The sequence below is a fragment of the Enoplosus armatus genome, chromosome 24, assembly GCF_043641665.1.
Source record: "Enoplosus armatus isolate fEnoArm2 chromosome 24, fEnoArm2.hap1, whole genome shotgun sequence".
Classification (NCBI taxonomy): domain Eukaryota; kingdom Metazoa; phylum Chordata; class Actinopteri; order Centrarchiformes; family Enoplosidae; genus Enoplosus; species Enoplosus armatus.
The window spans coordinates 466163-486866 of record NC_092203.1 but is presented as its reverse complement, the minus strand read 5'-3'; the positions used below and the strand labels follow the sequence as shown (position 1 = coordinate 486866).

The 20704-nt window shown below is 42.0% G+C and overlaps 1 non-coding gene across 1 annotated transcript; it reads right to left on the bottom strand.

Annotated features, from left to right (window-relative positions):
* Nucleotides 1-8842: 8842 nt before the first annotated feature.
* trnaq-uug (transfer RNA glutamine (anticodon UUG)) lies at nt 8843-8914 on the bottom strand. Its single transcript has one exon. It is a non-coding gene; the product is annotated as a tRNA-Gln (tRNA).
* Nucleotides 8915-20704: the final 11790 nt, after the last annotated feature.

Here is a 20704-nt window from a genome sequence, read left to right as displayed (position 1 = left end):
AGAGTGTTTCGAAGCCATCAGGACAGACTGCTCATTTGACAACACCACAGTGAGGGAGGCATCTGGCTTCCTGAGGATGCTGCAGGATGAAGACTTCCAGTTTTTCTTGCAGCTATTTCATCAAATCATGCCTCACATTGACATGATGTACCAGCAGCTGCAGAAGAAGGACATTGACACGGTCTTCATCAAACGTGCCCTCCAGATCTTCACAAGCAGTGTGCAGGCACAAACACTGTTGGTCTGTCTACCTTCAGGGACCAAAGCTCATCTCAAGAGCAGCGGCAAAAAACATCAGGAACCACAAGCTCAAGGAGGGCCTTGGGAGAAAAAGAGAAGCAAAGGCTGTCCAAAGAGGTATCTGCATTTATTATGGACCATTTAAGTAAGCCTGCTCTAGTGTTGGAACCCAGTATTTCAAAATCACCCACCCTGTTGTTACAGACAGGGATGGACGGTAACTGATTTTTTACTCATAGTGTACTTCTCGTGTGAGATACTCATTTACTTGAGTATTTCCACATCTTGGTTTTCAAATTTGGTAGTATTCCGCTACATCTATCTGGACCCATCATACTCTCAAGGACAAAGTAAAAGTTTGCATATTTAAATCACAAACTTTGGGACTTTGAGACTGCTTTTACTTAAGAGACATAATGGTCACATTCATGTTAATTGCATGCCAACACCAGTAGAATTGTATATGTCGAGCAAAATTTCAGTACAAGTGAGTGATGTAATTTAAATAGTGAGTTATGTGACTGCACTTGTTGTATCTCCCAATAGCTAAATTGTAAATAGTTTTATTTATTGCATACTATCAGCCCCAGTGCCACTGTTCTTTATTCTGCTAGTAATAGTTGCCTTTACATCCAAAGGTGTCTTGATGTTGTTTTGATTGATTGTTGATGATCACTGTGGAATGTTCATTAATTGTAGAGACTTTGACAATCCAGGATGTCAATCCACAAATACTGGACAGTCGCCTGAGAGAATATCCTTGTCTTGTGTATTTTGCCATCTAGTGGTTACTATGTGATGTGCACTGTATCTGTAATAAGTAGTAGGCTATGCCTACATTCATTTCTTTGTTTAATCAGAACACAACTACCTACAAAATAAATGTTCTTGATTTGCTACACTCTGATGAAGACTGAATCAGATTATTGTGAAAATGATTTTCCGCATGAAAATTGTGACAATTTATCTGTTGATGATCACATTGGGTTGTTCAGTCATTGTACACCCCAAATAATTTTATTCCAAACAATTACGATGAACAAATGGGCAAAAAACTAATTGTAAAATGCAATGTCAAGTTAGCTAGCTGACAGGTTAATTTACCCAGTGATTAGCCACAACAATTGCCCCTCCTGAGAGATTTGGCAGGAGCCGCCACTGCTTTGAAGTATGAATTTTTCAGCACATGACAATGTATCAGTGCAACATTTGCAACTACGACATTTGTAACAGATACAGATTCAAAGAAGTAGGCAGTCTCTTGCCACTCATGAACCTCCAGCTACTGCAACACCAGGTCGAATTCCAAACGAATAGCAGCCTATCGTTATCCCAGCTTTCATTCCGTATGTGCGAACGGTTGTAAGTCACTACACATTCTACAATGTGTTTGTATACAGTAGGCCTATTTGATGCTGGATGAATTGTTTGTAGGAAGTCTTTTTCAGGTGTGGGTTCAAATCCCCCTCCTGACAGCAAGTTTTTTTGGAATGAAATATCAGCCATTCAGCTGCTGCAACATCAGGTCCCATTCACAACGAATAGCAGCCTATCGCTATCCCAAGTTTTCATGTCACTACATATGCTAGAATGTGTTCAATGGGCTTACATGACTATGGAAGAGGAATAGGGCCACATGTGACTTTAAAGTCAGAATTCTTACCTTAATCTCAGATTTCTGACTTTGATCTCAGAATTCAGACTTTGATCTCAGAATTTTGACTTTGAAGTATGAATATTTCCGCACACGACAATGTATCACTGCAACATTTGCAACTACAACATTTGTAACGCTGCTTACATATGTAACAGAGTCTGTATGATGTGATCCCACTTGCTATTTCATGTAGATTTGTTGGCTCAAGGGGCGCCCTCTCTCAGGGGAGACATGCCCGCGGTAAGTTGCTGTGCACAGCACTGTATGCAAATGTGGTGCATTAATGTCTGTATGTCCACCATATGAACATATATGCACTGTGGTTTACGGAAACGTTAATGAGAAGAGTTACAAATGGATTACTGTACTTTTTAAGTGCTAAAAATGTACAATTAACAGTATAACACATTTGTTAAGTTAGCTAGCTAGCGTCAATGTTAAAATAATTTGCTGATCTTTGCTGTGTGCTGTGTCTGAGCTGCCTGAAACGAGCCAACTAAGAGACTGACCGGTACATGTTTTGTTCCTGTTCAGATATTAAACGGCGGCCCAAAAAGAGAAACAAGCCTCCTGTTCATCATTATTCACACAACGCAGAGTCGAGGGGTTGATAGAACCAGCCAGTTACAGCGAAGTGTAGCTGACCGTGGTTACAGAAGGCATGCAACAATACCTGTGACATAGAAGAACATGTGAAAAAGACTTCCTATAATCAATTCACCCATCACAAACAATTCATCCGTATGTGTGAAATAAAACAAATCTTACTACAAAAAATTAAGAAAATCCACCTTCATAAAAAACGCTGTAGTCCACCCTTCAGTGTTACATTATTATAGGTGATATGATATAAGATCATTGACACATTATCACTGATACATTGTCATGTGCAGAAACATTCTTACTTCATAGTCAGAATTCCGAGATCAAAGTCAGAATTCTGTGATTAAGGTAAGAAGCAAGAGGCTGCGATTCGTTGTGAATGGGACGTGGCATTGCAGTAGCTGGAGGTTCATGAGAGGCCAGAGACTGCCTACTTTTTTGAATATGTATGTCTGTAGGCAGCGTTACAAATGCTGTAGCAACTTTTGTCACAACCATTACACCACGGACTCTCAACTAAGCTTTTCCAGACTGTCGTGGAACTGTTTCTTACATGATATCACCATGTATGTACAGTACCAGTCAAATGTTTGGACACATCTTCTCATTCAATGGTTTTACTTTATTTTTAGTATTTTTTACATTGTAGATTAATATTGAAGACATCAGAACTATGAAGGAACACATATGGAATTATGTAGTAAACAAAAAAGTGTTAAACAAACCAGAATATGTTTTATACTTTAGACTCTTCAAAGCAGCCACCTCTTGCTTTGATGACAGCTTTGCACACTCTTGGCATTCTCTCAATCAGCTTTATGAGCCCGGTTTTCAATTAACAGGTGTGCCTTGTCAAGAGTTAATTTGTGGAATTTTTATGTGTTTGAGCCCATCATTTGTGTTGTGCAGAGGTAGGGTTGGTACACAGTTCTATACAGTGAATTGCTCTATTCAACTACTGTTCTAATCCATATTATGGCAAGAACCACTCAACTAAGTAAAGAGAAACGACAGTCCATCATTACTTTAAGACAGGTCAGTCAATCCGGAAAATGTCAGGAACTTTGAATGCATCCTCAAGTGCAGTCATGAAAACCATCAAACGCTATGATGAAACTGGTTCTCATGAGGACCGTCCCAGGAAAGGAAGACCAAGAGTTACCTCTGCTGCAGAGGATAAATTCATTAGAATTACCAGCCTCAGAAACCGCAAATTAACAGCACCTCAGATTAGAGCCCACATAAATGCTTCACAAGTAGTTCAAGTAGCAGACACATCTCAACATCAACCGTTCACTGCGTGAATCAGGTCTTTATGGTCGAATTGCTGCAAAGAAGCCACTACTGAGGAAGAACAACAAGAGGAAGAGAATTGCTTGGGCTAAGAAACACAAGCAATGGACATTAGACCAGTGGAAATCTGTACTTTGGTCTGTGTAGTGACTTACAACCGTTCGCATAGGGAATGAAAAGCTGGGATAGATGGAATGGGACCTGGTGTTGCAGTAGCTGGAGGTTCATGAGAGGCAAGAGACTGCCTACTTCTTTTAATCTGTAAGCAGCGTTACAAATGCTGTAGTTGTACCATTAACGGCGAATGGAATTACTTTACTTTCCCATTATCAACTTGTTCCTGTTTCCAGTGAAAAGCTGTCAGAAGTAGGATTTGAACCCATACCTCCAGTGGAGACTACAACCTGAACGTAGTGCCTGCCACGTACAGCAAGATCAGACAAAGGTCTATCATTCAGCGGATAGGTTGCATTCTCTTACCTGTTGTCCCACACAAAATCGAGATTTTAACTCAGATCGCTGGATTCAGAGTCCAGAGTGCTAACCATTACACCACGGAACCTCAACAAAAGATAGGATAGGATAGGTTGTATTGTCTTACCTGTCGTCCACTTTAAAGGTTCCACTCTTTTTTTAGAACACGTTCTAGCATATGTAGTGACATGAAAACCTGGGATGGTGATCAGAATCAGAATCAGAATCAGAAACTGTTTATTGCCAAGTAACATACATTACAAGGAATTTGCTGTGGTCTGAAGGTGCTAATGTTTTGATAACAAATAAGTAGAATATAAAAGCTAAAATAAGAATAAGAATAAAAATAAAAATAAGATAAATAACAACAGTGCAGTGACCAGAATAAAGTAAAGTGTCCAGATAAAGTGTCCAGTAGGGGGTGAGTGCGTTAATGTAACGCAGTGGGGACAGGGGTGATGTACGTTAATATAACGTATAGCTTGTGTTTGTGTTCTGGGGGGGGGTCAGTGAGAGTTTGTCAGGTTGACTGCAGAGGGGAAGAAACTGTTTTTGTGGTGGGAGGTTTTGGTCCTGATGGACCGCAGCCTCCTGCCAGAGGGGAGGGGGTTGAACAGATGGTGTCCGGGGTGGGAGGGGTCGGCAGCGATCTTCCCTGCTCTCCTCAGGGTCCTGGAGGAGTACAGGTCCTGAAGAGATGGGAGGTTGCAGCCAATCACCCTCTCTGCAGAGCGGATGATACGCTGCAGTCTGCGTCTGTCCTTGGTGGAGGCAGCAGCGTACCAGACGGTGATGGAGGAGGTGAGGATGGACTCTATGATGGCGGTGTAGAAGTGAACCAGCATTTTTTGTGGCAGGTTAAACTTCCTCAGCTGCCTCAGGAAGTACATCCTCTGTTGGGCTTTCTTGATGAGGGAGCTGATGTTCAGCTCCCACCGGAGGTCCTGGCTGATGATGGAGCCCAGGAAACGGAAGGACTCCACAGTGTCCACTGGAGAGTCACACAGGGTGATGGGGGCGGGTGGGGCTGCGCTCTTCCTAAAGTCAACAACCATCTCCACTGTCTTTGAAGCGTTAAGCTCCAGGTTGTTGCTGTTGCACCAGGTCACCAGATGGTCAATCTCCCACCTGTAGGCAGACTCATCCTCTCCAGAGATGAGTCCGATGAGGGTGGTGTCATCCGCGAACTTCAGGAGCTTGACGGACTGGTGACTGGAGGTGCAGCTGTTGGTGTACAGGGAGAAGAGTAGAGGAGAAAGAACGCAGCCTTGAGGGGAGCCGGTGCTGATCGTCCGCGAGTCTGAGACGTGTTTCCCCAGCTTCACGTGCTGCTTCCTGTCAGACAGGAAATCTGTGATCCACCTGCAGGTGGGTTCAGGCTGCTGTTCGTTGTGAATGGGACCTGGCGTTGCAGCAGCTGAATGGCAGACTTTTCTTTCCCAATATCAAGTCAGAGGAAACGGTTCTGGTGAAAAACTTGCTGTCAGAAGGGGGATTTGAACCCACACCTGAAAAAGACTTCCGACAAACAGAGACAACCTACTACTTTGAATCATTATGTCTGTAACTGGCATTGCCTGTATTTTCTCTTACGCTCGAACCGAACACAGCAAGAAAGGCTGACTTTACTTTCCCATTATCATACTAGAGGAAACGGTTCCAGTTTCCAGTGAAAAACTGTCAGAAGTGGGCTTCGAACCCACACCTCCAGTGGAGACTGCAACCTGAACGCAGCGCCTTGGACCGCTCCGCCATCTTGACTATACAAACCCTCTTTGCAGTGGAATTTTTGCTATGTAACTTGATATGGTAATGCAATGATATGCAATGGCTCAACTTTTGTCACAACCATTACACTATGGAATCACAACTAAGCTTTTCCAGACTGTCGTGGAACAGGTTCTTACATGATAGTATCATGTATCTATGTTAATGCAGAGAATATGACATAGAAGGCATGCAACAATACCAGTGACACAGAAGATACAACCGACCACACATACGTAATAAAATGTTGGATAGCGAGAGGCTGCTATTTGTTGTGAATGGGACCTGCCGTTGCAGCAGCTGGAGGTTCATGAGAGGCCAGAAGCTTCCTACTATTTGTCCCTGAACATAGCAAGAATGGCCAACTTTTCTTTCCTCTCTCTTCTTCTTCTTCTTCTCTACTCTTCCCAAGACTTCCCACAAACAATTCATCCAGCATCAAATACGCCTACTGTATACAAACACATTCTAGCATGTGTAGTGACTTACAACCATTAGCACATACAGAATGAAAAGCTGGGATAGCAATAGGCTGCTATTCGTTGTGAATGGGACATGGCGTTGCAGTAGCTGGAGGGTCATGAGAGGCCAGAGACTGCTTACAACTTTGAATCTGTATGTCTGTAAGCAGCGTTGCAAACCGCAAAATTGTAATTGTACCATTAACGCCGAATGGAATTACTTTGCTTTCCCATTATCAACTTGTTCCTGTTTCCAATGAAAAGCTGTCAGAAGTGGGATTTGAACCCATACCTCCAGCGGAGACTACAACCTGAACGTAGCGCCTGCCACATACAGCAAGATCAGACAAAGGTCTATCATTCAGCGGGTAGGTTGCATTCTCTTACCTGTTGTCCCAGGTTCCAGTGAGATTTGAACTCGATTGGATTCAGAGTCCAGAGTGCTAATCATTATACCATGGAAACTCAACAGAAGATAGGATAGGATAGGTTGTATTGTCTTACCTGTCGTCCCACTTTAAAGGTTCCACTTTTTAAAGTCGGTTGTTACATTATTATAGGCAATATGATAAGATTATTATTGGAACATTGTCACTGATACATTGTCATGTGCGGAAACATTCTTACTTCAAAGTCAGAATTCTGAGATCAAAGTCTGAATTCCAAGATCAAAGTCAGAATTCTGAGATTAAGGTAAGAATTCTTACTTTAAAGTCACATGTGGCCCTATTTCTCTTCTATAGTCATGTAAGCCCATAGAACACATTCTGGCATATGTAGCGACATGAAAACCTACCAGCGGTAGGCTGCTATTCGTTGGGAACGGGACCTGGCATTGCATCAGCTGGAGCTTCATGAGAGGCCAGACACTACCTACTACTTTGAATCTGTATGTCTGTAAGTAGCATTGCCTGTATTTTCTCATACGCTCGTACCCGAACGCAGCAAGAACAGCTGACTTTACTTTCTCATTATCATGCGAGGAAATGGTTCAAGTTTCCAGTGAAAAACTGTCAGAAGTGGGATTCACCTCCAGTGGAGACTGCGACCTTAACGCAGCGCACTGGACCGCTCGGCCATCCTGACTACGACTTGATATGGTAATGCAATGATATGCCATGGCTCAACAGAGACTGCCTACTACTTTGAATCTGTATGTATGTAAGCAGCGTTACAAATGTTGTTGCAAATGTTGCACTGATACATTGTCATGTGCAGAAACATTCTTCCTTCAAAGTCAGAATTCTAAGATCAAATTCATAATTCTGAGTTTAAGGAAAGAATTTTGACTTTGAACTCACATGTGGCAGCAATCCTCTTCCGTAGTCATGTAAGCCCATAGAACACATTCTAGCATATGTAGTGACATAAAATTGTGAATGAGACCTGGCGGTGCAGCTGGTGAATGGCTGACCTTTCTGTCCCAATATCATGTCATAGTTGTTCCTACAAACAAGTCATTCAGCATCAAATAGACCTACTGTATACAAACACATTCTAGCATGTGTTGTGATTTACAACCATTCGCACACAGGGAATGAAAAGCTGGGATTGTGGTTGGGAACGGGACCTGGCATTGCATCAGTTGGAGCTTCATAAGAGACCAGAGACTGCCTACTTCTTTGAATCTGTATGTCTGTAAGCAGCATTACAAATGCTGTACTTGTACCATTAATGCCGAACATAGCCAGATTGGCTGACTTTACTTTCACATTATCATGCTAGAAGAAAAGGTTCCAGCTTCCAGTGAAAAGCTGTCAGAAGTGGGATTTGAACCCACGTCAGGACTATGACAAAGGTCTGTCATTCAGTCCAGAGTGCTAACCATTACAACATGCAACCTCAATAAAGGTTTTGCAGGCTGTTGCAGAACAGATTCTCACATGATATGACAATGTATATACATCAATGCAGATAATATGACATAGAAGGCATGCAACAATACCAGTGAAACAGAAGATAACATGTGAAAAAGACTTCCTACAATCAATTCACCCATCAATAACAATTAATCCGTATGTGTGAAACAAAACAAATCTTCTTACTATAATGAATGCGTTCTATGGATTTTTCATAGAACACATTCTAGCCTATGTAGTGGTATGAAAACCTGGGATAGTGATAAGCTGCAATTGGTTGTGAATGGGACCTGGTGGTGCAGCAGGTGAATGGCTGACCTTTCTTTCCCAATATCAGGAAACGGTTCGAGTGAAAAACTTGTCAGTGGAATTTGTACACTGCGTGAAGAAGTTTCCCTGCAAGAGGAGACTGCAACCTGAAGGCAGCGCCTTCCACATACAGCAAGATCAGACAAATGTCTGTCTTACAGCAGATTAGTTGCATTTAAAGGTTCCACCGAGATTTGAACTCAGATAACTGGATTCAAAGTCCAGAGTGCTAACCATTACACCATGGAACCTCAACAAAGGTCTTTACGCTGTTGCAGAACACTTTCTCAGATGATATCACAATGCAAGTATGTTAATACGGAGAATATGACATAGACGGCATGTAACAATACCAGTGGCACAGAAGATACAACCGATCACACATATGGAATAAAAAGCTGGGATAGCGAGAGGGTGCTATTTGTTGTGTATTTGTTGTATGTGGCATTGCCTGTATTTTCTCATACACTCGTACCCGAACACAGCAAGAACGGCCCATCACTCTATCTCATTCGGTTCTTGACATATCGTCAATACAATATAATATAATATATAGAATATATATTCTATATATTATATCTATTATATATATAATGTCAATCACTTAAAGCTGTAAAACCTAATCAGATACAGTTTTGACACTCAGACAAACAGGCACACAGAGCTATGGCTCTTGCTGATGCCCTTCTTGATGTTGGGTTTACCAACACCAACAATCTTTTGCGTGCCTTCACAGACTACCCCAATGTTGGAGACTTTTTGCATGCCGATTTAAACATTGGGATACATTCCACGACATTGTCTGACCCCACTTCTTTTTTGAGGTTTTCTTTTGACATTGATGGGCTTGTTGTGTAAGTCCAACACCTGTTCATTCATGAAGGTGGTGCTTCTGCTCAATCAGTTTTGACAGAGAGACATAGAACAACTGGGTATAACTGACATCATTGGCCCATCTGACGTTAGGTCTGTGTCTGTCCACTTTGGTTGCAAAATTGTGGCCAAGGACCCTGAAACCCATATCCTTTTTTCTAGATATGGTTTGCAAGACCTTATGGGTTTCAGGGGTGACTTCTTCACCACACTGGGGATCCATGAGGCCACACATTTTCAGTGCAATCTGGACAACACTGAGATGGACGCGAGCAAGGAGTTGCTTGATGTTCTTGGGAATAAAGGAAACCTCACCTTCCTTCAGTTGTATGTGGACTCACCACATGCTGACATTCAGATGCCATACAAGCATCCCGTGACTGGTACTATAGTGACATGTGGGTTGTCTCATCCTAACTATCAAACTGCGCTTCTCTTGCGGGCAGGGGACTATTTGAGGCACATGAGGGACCTACATGACAGGATGGTGGGTCAACTGAAATGCCGCATTGAACAGGTTGTGAGATTTGACGCTGAACTGCCGTGTATCCTTGACCCATCACACCACTTCCATTTGGATAGATTGACTTGCCTCTTGGAGCAACGTGCAATCCTTGTCCCATTCAAGGAACATTCTACTGTGGGTCTGGTTTCAATCCTCTGTGATGTGCTGAGTTATTTGGTGGATACCCTAAGACAACTGTATCAGGACAATGCAGGAGTGGCATGCTACCATGCCACATGGATGGCATTCCAGTGTGAACTGGCACTTGAGGAGATTCTCTATGGGCGTCCTCTATCACCACTGGATTTCCAACTAAGTGTGTCCTTGGGCACAAGTACAGTGAGTGACGAGAGTCTGAGCAAACAGAGAGGGTTGGCCTGACACCTCATTCAAGTGCAAGTTCTGAGGAAACGGCACCCCAAATTCGTCATTGGACCAGAGACAACCTCCAAAAGATATGCATTGAGTGTCTTTTTCCCCTCTGTCGTACCCTTGATTCAGCACCATCAGTAACTGGGGCTGCCCTTGTCAGAGTACTTCTCGGGGATCTGTACAAGTGGAACACAGAAGTACCCATGTCTGCTCTGACATCCACACACCCACCTGGAAAGCTGATAGGTGCCTGGTCTCTTGAGACTCTTTGCGAGGACCTTTCTGTCAAGAACTACTTCCCAGCGCCAAACACCTTTGCCAGGGCTCGCACATTGGTTGGCACAGTTGGCAAAGATGTCAAGGAGTGTTTTTTGCAAGGCTTCATTGAATCAAAACTAAATTTCTTCCCTGCGTTCAAATTCCGGGATGTCAAGAAGAACAAAAGGATTTGGTGCAACACAACAAAGACGGGATGAACCACAGCATTGTACATGAGGATGAGGCTCAGAAGGTCGAACTGCAGGATGACCTGAGACTGATAGAGAGGTCGCAGGCAATGTACCTACCTGCACATTCCTCTGAGCAATGGACAGCTCAGGAGATGTCACTCATCCCCACAGATAGGACCATGACGATCAAGGTAGCCTACAGACAATACAGTGAAAAGTGCAAGGAAAAGAAGATTCTCATCAGATCTTACAATGCATTTCGCTACAGGATTAAAATGGTGAGATCACAAATGTAAGGACAATTTAGAAAAAGACAGAAAAAAAGGAAATGTTCTCAGATGTTGTGCACCCTTGATGTACATTTGTTCAAAAATACATTTTCTCAGATGTTGTGCACCCTTGATGTACATTTGTTCCTAAAGAAATGTTGTCAGATGTTGTGCACCCTTGATGTACATTTGTTCAAAGACAAAAAATTTATGTTTTCAGATGTTGTGCACCCTTGAACAAGAAAAGTTGACATCATTAACATTAGTTAGTGTACTCTTTGTGTTTTACTTTGTTTGTTCATACTTATTTAAGTATTGACAAATGAATAAAAGTTCAAAGATGCAACAAGCTTCTCTGTCCCTGTTTCTCTATTAGTAGGCTAGCTCGAGGTTAGGCAAGGTAACACATTTCACACTGGTTAAGGTCAGGGAAAGGGGTCATGCAAGTACCAACCCATCAAAATGGTCAAAAATCTACAAAAGTCTACTCCAATCGACTCAGAATTGCCTGAAACGTGCTCCTAACCACTTTCTAGAAGGACCGATTTGTTAGAGATTTTTGACCTCCCTCCACACTTTTCGCTTGAAATTACCCCATTCATTTCCTATGGGGAATTTCTGCAAATCCTATCTCCGCATAGGAAAGTCCTACAGACTCGTGGGTGGTACCGTTGGAAAGGCCGCAACCGTCTGCCATAATTCGGCCATGCTGAACACGCTAGTCCTGGTCCCATATCTCTACGACCTTCCATTGCGGAGATACAGCAATTTCAAAGACAGGAAATTACGTATCTCAGGAATGGAAGCTCGTACAGAGTCGGGGGTGGTACCGTTGGAAAGGCCGTGCCCAAATTATATCAGACAGATCATGGTTTCAGGTCTCTACGACCTTCCTATCGAAAGTTATTCAACAAAAACGGTAAGTTTAACAAAGTATTAATTAAATGTGTAATGTTGTTATACTTACATGTTATATGGATGTAGAAACTTCGTTTTGCTGTCATTTCACCTCTGAGCCTCCTACAGACAAACCGTTTTTTGCGTACTGCTCCTCGGATAGCCTTCTTTTGGTTTATATCACTTTCCATCTACACAAATAACTGCTTCTTTTTCAGTGTACTTACCTGTGACTGACAGTGAATCTGAAAAGAACAAGAACAATGGATTTGCTGGATGAACTTTTTGATGTGGGCATTGAAAACACAAAAAAAATGTTTTCGATGTATTTGAAAAGTTCAGCAGTGTGGAAGACTTCATGCATGCTGATTTATTTGTATGTGGGACTACACTCTACAATGGTGTCCTATCCCCATCATTTTCTGAAATACATGTTTGATGTGGATGGACTGGTCATAGAGTTTGACAAACTGCAAGGGCTGCTGGTTGGGCTGCACCACATCTTTCTCCCACGTTTCAAATCACCTTTACTGAAGCCACATTACCACATGCTGAAGAAACATGAGGGCTGGATGTCAGTGATGACTTGATGGGGGTCCTTGGAAAAGAAGGCAAGGTCATATTTCTCCACCTGTATGTGGACTCCCCACATGCGTACGTTCACATGCCATTCAAGCATCCTGTGAGTGGTGCAATTGTTACATGTGGGTTTTCACACCTTCTATTGGATTTACAAGGTTGTATTTAAAACTTTTGTATGGATTTGAGTTTTTACTATATTGAAAATGTATTGATGCATGCTGTCTTTTAAACTCATTACTAACAATGATTGAATTTTTATGTGTTTTGTACTAATTTTTTATTCGTATTCAGCATGGGTTTTATGATTATATTTATATAGCACTTCTCCTGACCCTAACCCCGTTGGTAACGTCATTTTGTGGGACTTAGTTGACTGGTCTGATACGGTTGGTTCTTTTAGTTTTTATTTCTTTTATACATTTTAAAAGTGATATAAATAATGCATACATATTTTTTTTTACTAACTTGAGTGGGTTTTTACAAACATTTTAATCGGTTTGTGGATATGTTGATGATTTCTTCCTTTTAAATAAACATATACATTTTTGCACTTTGTTTTAGATTTTATCCTGGCACTTATTACTTATTTCTTATTTTCTATACATACGATTTATTCTAGCACTTATCGTTTTTAAAAATTTTTTTGATAACCTACTTTAACCATATGTATACACCTATATCAGTTTTTATCTTACATTTTTGTCGAACACTCAACTATTACTCCACCGTACTATTGCAAATATATGACCAATAATTGCAGTCCCACTCCTTCCTCTTAGAGACCCTGATGAACCAGAGGATTTTGTTTTTTAAGATTAAGTTCCTGCTGATCCACCTGCCCAGTGGACCAGTATACCCCCTATAATTTTTTATATACCGTTTAGGATTATTTTAATGTCTTTCACATTTTAGATTATTAATATCCCCCGTGAGCCCGTGCACTCCGTAGTGCTCTTCCCAGAGCACTGTGTTTTAAGCCAAACCTAACCCTAACAACCCCAACCTAACCCAACTTGGCTGCTTCAAGAGGTCTTACCTTTAGTCAGCACTTCTTTACTAGACATGATCAATCTGTCATTATTAACAGGCTACGTATCACAGTTCTGTAAAGTAGCTGTAATTAAACCTCTTCTTAAAAAGCCCACTCTTGATCCAGAGGTTTTAGCCAACTATAGACCTATATCTAACCTTCCCTTTCTCTCCAAGACTCTTGAGAAAGCATGAAGCATGAATCCTCCATGTATGCCAAAGTCATTCATGGAGTTCCACAAGGTTCTGTGCTTGGACCAATACTATTCACCATATAGATGCTTCCTTTAGGAGATATTATTAGAAAACACTCCATACATTTTCATTGTTATGCGGTCGATATCCAGCTATATTTATCGATCAAGCCAGAAGAACCTCATCAGTTAGCCAAGCTCCAAGCATGCCTTAAGGACATAAAGACAGTGCAAGACTTTGGCCGTGTTCGTCAGGTTGACTGCAGAGGGGAAGAAACTGTTTTTGTGGAAACGGAAGGACTCCACAGTGTCCACTGGAGAGTCACACAGAGTGATGGGGGTGGGTGGTGGGGCTGCGCTCTTCCTAAAGTCTACAAGCATCTCCACTGTCTTTGAAGCGTTAAGCTCCAGGTTGTTGTTGCTGCACCAGGTCACCAGATGGTCAATCTCCCACCTGTAGGCAGACTCATCCTCACCAGAGATGAGTCCGATGAGGGTGGTGTTGTCAGGGAACTTCAGGAGCTTGACGGACTGGTGACTGGAGGTGCAGCTGTTGGTGTAGAGGAGAAAGAACACTGGTGGTGCTGATCGTCTGCGAGTCTGAGACATGTTTCCCCATCTTCACCTGCTGCTTCCTGTCAGATAGGAAATCTGTGATCCACCTGCAGGTGGGGTCAGGCACGTTAAGCTGGGAGAGCTTGTCCTGAAGAAGAGCCGGGACGATCGTGTTGAAGGCAGAGCTGATGTCCACAAACAGGATCCTGGCGTAGGATCCTGCGGAGTCCAGGAGCTGGAGGATGAAGTGTAGGGCCAAGTTGACTGCAGGGGGTCCAGCAGAGGGTCAGTGATGGATTTGCGGTGGGACAAAACCAGGCGTTCAAATGATTTGAAAAGCGTTACTGACTGTGGTGTAACAGTGATCCAGACTGTTTGTATTTGGGGAGTTCATGACTGAATGCCGATGGAATCACTTCCTTAAATTTAGCTACAGCACTATCAGATAGATATCTGGTGTAGGCATTTTTGCCTAATGTCGTGTAGTCCAGTAATAGGAATTCAAAAGTTGTTAAATAATGGTCCGATAACAAAGGATTCTGTGGAAAGACTATTAGATGTTCAATTTCAAGTCCATATGTCAGAACTAGGTTGAGGGTGTGATTAAAACAGTGAGTGGGTTTCTGTACCCTCTGACAGAAGCCGATCGAATCCAATAATGAGATAAACGCAGTACCATGGCCATCCTTATCAACGTCCACATGAATATTAAAATCCCCTACGATAATGACTTTGTCTGTTTTAAGGACTAAACCTGATAAAAACCCTGAGAATTCAGACAAAAATTCAGAGTATGGACCTGGAGTGCGATAGACTATAACGAATAAAACTGGCTTAAGTGTTTAATGCTGCCTATATTTGTGCTTTTTCCTCTCTCCTAGTTTGTCTGTCCTGCTCTCTCTTAAAAATGCTCCCATAGGTACCAAGGTTGCGGACGGGATGTGGAAAGGTACTTGGAGGGAGTGGTCTAAGGTATTTAGATATTTTGAATATGCCAAAAAATAGGATTGGTTTTATCAGGCTTCAGTACAGTATAAATGTTAAATGTAAGACGTATGCATTCAGGTGCTGATTAGATACATTCTGAATATGCTAGTGTTTAATAATGTAACTTCTTTGTAACATTTTTATGGAGTACCTGGTGGGTCTCCACTCTTAAGCTGGGGGGTGTGATGACCCCTCCCAGTCTTGTTTGTGGCTTCTGGTGTGTTCTCTTGTGTTTCCTATTGTGTAGGATACAGAGTGGCAGAGGTGTGTCAGGAGGATGAGCCACATCTGAATCAACTCTTCCTGATTGCGCTTTCTGCTTGCCATATAAGAGGGCTGGATTTGGCAGTTCTGGCTCTCTCTCTCTCTCCCCAGCCAGAAGGGTTTTGTTTGGTTGTGCTTTGGGTTCTATTAGAATTGCTTTATGTTATCCATTTTATTTACATTACTTTTGCCCACACTCATTCACTCCCTACACCATGGGTCACTAACAGGCGGAGCGCGGTCCGAGTCCGGACCCAGACGCCATCCTATACGGACCCGGACCTATAATCAATAAATTATTAGGGGATTTAAAATTTTGACGGGACGCTTTTTTTTAGCCGAAGCAGCTTTTCTAGTCTTTGCGGCACTGGTTTAGCGGCTCGGGAAACTCACAGACCAATTGCATACGAGTTACGCCAGCCCATGTGAAGCTACTCAGCCAATCAAATCTGTGCATTCCAGGCAATAAACATTGCGACTCTGAATACAGACAGACGAGAGAGGAGAGAGGCGAGTGACAGATGATAAGACGAGTGAATGACACGGGAGAGAAGACGGAGAGACGAATGAGCGGGAGGGAGAGAAGACACATTATTTATTGTGAAATTGGTTGAGACTGCGAAGTCAAGATGTGAAACAGTTAACAAAGAAAAAGGGAAACTCAAGCTGCTGCTACACTTTATTTTGTTTTTCTAAAATTAAGCACTTTATTTTAAGATGCACAATTTTTCTAAAGTTATTTTATTTATTTTCTCTTTTATTTTGAAATGCAGCCCTTCTTTTACGAAATGAGAGAAGAACATTATACACATCTACAGTATTATATAACTGTATAGTTCAATGTTAAGTGACAATAAATATTGTCAACATGTTTTTGAACTGTACTTTCTTTATTTGATTTGACAGTCAGTTGTTGATCGCATGCAGACGTTGATACAACTACTACGCTACTTAAATATATATCACACTAAATCACAACGCAAGTTAGACATTATGATGTTCCGGACCTTCGCTTGAGGAAATTGTCTCTAACTGGACCTCTTTGAACTTTAGTTGAATACCCCTGTATTAGGGTTATTGTATGTATATATAAACTCAAAACAATTAGCTGATAATTAGCCTGATCAGCCACCGTCAGTAATGAATACACACATTATTAAACCTTTGATCAAACCAATAACTAACAGCAGTAATAGTTACCTAGTGTTTCTGTAGTGGTGACAAAAGAACTAAAGCTCCCTGCGCTCTCCAGGGAAAATATTACGACAAACTCACGAAAGAAATATAACATATTAGAAATTCTGTGAAAGTATCCGTAGAAACACATCACTCTAGAAATAAAAGAAAGTGCTTTGCAATCCATAAATATACACTGTGTTTCCGTACAAACTTCACATTATGAATTTTGTCGCCTCAATTCGCTACCAGCCTCCATTGGTTAGCTGCGTTTCAAAAATGATGGTTTCTCCCTAAAATAAGTGTTGGTTGGTGGATCAGATGCACACTGCAAAAAACACTGACTCATAACCCTGTAAATCACCATCTATCAGGTGTGTGTGTGACGGTGTTTGAGTTTTTTTGGACATTACCAAAGCAACTACCCGGTTTGCTGCCTCCTGTTTGGTGCTGGAGAGAGCCAAGACTAAAAACTGGGCGTGCCCCAACCCCAGCAAATTATTTTATTCCAACATTGGAAATTTGTCTGTGTACTGTATTATTTTTGTTTGAAAAGTCGTTTGGTGTAAGGCTGGCATAACTCATGCTGGGAAAAGGTATCCAGGACTGTGTTGCCGGCTGTGATTGACGATCAGATTCAGGTGTTCCACTCCTACAGGAAACAACAGGGAAGGGGGAGGAAGATTACCAGGGAGAGAAAGAGAGAAAGTCAACAAAAACACGCCCGCAAGTGGTGTGGATTACTACACATGCACGGCCACACTTAACACTCATCACCCTGTCCAAAAATGCCTAGCATCACATCTGTCTGAGTAGTTGGCTGACTCTGGCCCTCATCTGTGCTGGGCCATGGTGGGGGGTCATGCCATTCCTCCTCTTCAGACTCACCTTCCTCTGCTGGCGAGATGGGATTAACAACAGGTGTTGGGTTCAGCCCTGAGGACAAGCCAGGCGCTGGACAGGCCAGACACTTTGTTAGGGTAGGATGGATGACTAGGGGCTGAGCAGGCTGTTGTAGACTATGGAAAGCATTCAGAAGCTCAGTGAAGTTGCCATGAATTGCTTGTTCTGACTGACGGAGCTGGATATTCTCCCTTTTTAGTCCCCCTAATTGGATGGCTGGTGCCTATGGGTTGAGGAGTGGAGTATCCTTGGCACGGTTGTGTCTCCCCGTTGGTGCGCTCGGTGCTGCGGGGGGCTCTGGCTTCTTTGAATTCTCTGGATCTCCCTTTCTCATGTACCCCACCCATTCCATGTGTATTTGTGTGTGGTAACTGAAACAGAGAAACTTCGATTAGCCTTTTTGAATTTTGTTTTTTGTGACTTTGCTATTATTATTTCTGATTCTTAAACATACGCTAGCTCTGCTTAGCACTCATAGCCCATGGTTCACCACCAACCAGTTCACGTTTCTAACTGTGCTCCTTTATTCATTGCTCTACAGCTATGCAAATATGTCCAAAACCTTATAACCTTAGTTATCAGTTCTAGTTGTGTGAGACGTTGTGGGGGGCTGTGCGTGTGAGAGGAGCATTGTAGATGTGTTGTCGAGTGAAGCCTAAGCCTAGACTTATCTAAGTGTAGTACTCCAAGCTAATGCTAACGGCTGTGACAATGTACCGCTTTAATATCCAGGTTCTGTAAAGAAACCATAAGCAGTTCCAGGAAGATTTTGGTGTTGAATTGTGTTTTAATTGTTTAGCACACTGGGTTTAATGTGTAGTCTTCCAGTGAAATATGAATAAGGAATGTATATTGGTAAAAGCAGGTATTTTTGTATTATTTTGTGGTATACCAGAATAAATCTGCGCATGAGCTGACAACAGTATTTTCCTGTGCTCCTTTCTTCATTGCTCGTCAGTCTACAGTGTGTTTGCTGCTGGCCCAGGTTCCCCTAGGCCTGAGGCTGGTAATGTACATATGCAAAAACTGTCGGACTCCGTAGTTGTCTCTGGGCCCCTACCCAATTTGACCAGTGTTGATATGTTTAGCCACATGTCATCATTCAACCACTGGCTGTCGAGGTGGTGTCCAGCAAATGATGTGGGCTTCGTAGACAAACTTTCTGGAGGAGACCTGGTCTGATTAGGAGAGACGGCATTCATCCCACTGGATGGAATGGCCATCATATCTAGAAATCTGACCGACTTTATTAGTAAACCAAAACCGTGACAACCCAGAGTTGAGACCAGGAGGCTGAGTTGCAATCCTACACGCTTCTCTGCGCAGTTACCCACCTATAGACTGTGTCTGTCCCCGACCACTTCATTTTTAGAATTAATTCAATCAAAAGTAAACAGGAGAGGAGTCATAAATAAAAACCTAATAAAAATTAACACCACCACTGCTATAGTCCAAAACAATAGGAAAATTAAGTGTGGACTGCTAAGCATCAGATCTGTCATCTAAAACTGTATTAGTAAACAAGTTTATATCAGATAATCATATTGATCTACTCTGTCTGACAGAAACCTGGCTGTGTCATGAAGAATATGTTCTGCTCAGTCATATTAACTCACATTCCTCAAGGCACCGGCTGAGGTGGTGGAGTTGCAGCCATCTTTGACACAAGCCTGTTTATCAACTGTAGACCTAAACTGGATTATAACTCATTTGAAAGCCCAACCTGAAAAACTCTGAAGCCAGTTTTATTTGTTATGGTGTACAAACGTACGTGTGGTGTTATGTCTCCAGGTCCGTGCTCTGAATTTTTATCCATATCCATCAGATTGATCTCAGTTTGTACACATTAACGATGAATCCTCCATGCACGCCAAAGTTAGTCACGGAGTTCCAAGGTTCTGTGCTCGGACCAATACAATTCAACATATTCAATATATATGTTTCCTTTAGGCGATATTATCAGAAAACACTCCATAAATGTTCATTGCTATGCGGATGATACCCAATTATATCTATCAATCAAGCCAGAAGAAACTAATCAGTTAGCTTAAATTCAAGCATGCAGAAAACACTCCATAAATGTTCATTGCTATGTGGATGATACCCAATTATATCTATCAATCAAGCCAGAAGAAACTAATCAGTTAGCTTAACTTCAAGCATGCCTTAAGGACATAAAAGCCTGGATGACCTGCGTTTATCTGAAGTTAAACTCAGACAAGACTGAAGTTATTGCACTTGGCCCTGAACACCTCTGAAACACATTATCTAAAGATATAGTTACTCTAGATGGCATTGCCCTAGCCTCCAGTGCCACTGTGATGAATCTCTGAGTTATGTTTGGTCAGGACATGTCCTTTAACTCTCATGTAAAACAAACTTCAAGGACTGCCTTTTTTCACCTACATAACATTGCAAAAATCATGAAGATCCTGTCTCAAACAGATGCAGAAAAAGTACTAATTGCATTTATTACTTCTAGGCTGGATAATTGCAATTTCTTATTGGCTGTCCCAATAGGTCCCTTGTGAGTCTCAAGCTGGGGAACATTTGTCAAAGAGGGGGAAGAAGAAAAGACAGGAAAAGGGAAAGATTTGGCTATTTTGTATCCATATCTATTGATGCATTTTTGCAGTATTTCTTAGTATTTACAGTGAACACAGAATAGTTTAATAAACAGTATTTCAAATTATTTGCAATACCATTATTATTTACAACTATTAACTATTTACAATACATTGCACATAATTATTTATGATCTTTTTCCTCATTTCCTCCAACCATTGGTCTTCTGTAAGAGATTCTGACAGAGGACAATACACTCTTCCACAGTAAAGACTGTGTCCATTGCATTGAGGTACTGGCCACACTTTTTACATGTATTTGCCTCTACAGTTTGCCCATATGGCCTGTAGTGGCTCCTGCTTCCACGGTGGTGGTTGGGTATACTGTTTTGTGGGTTGGTGCCCTGAACTACTGACACAGG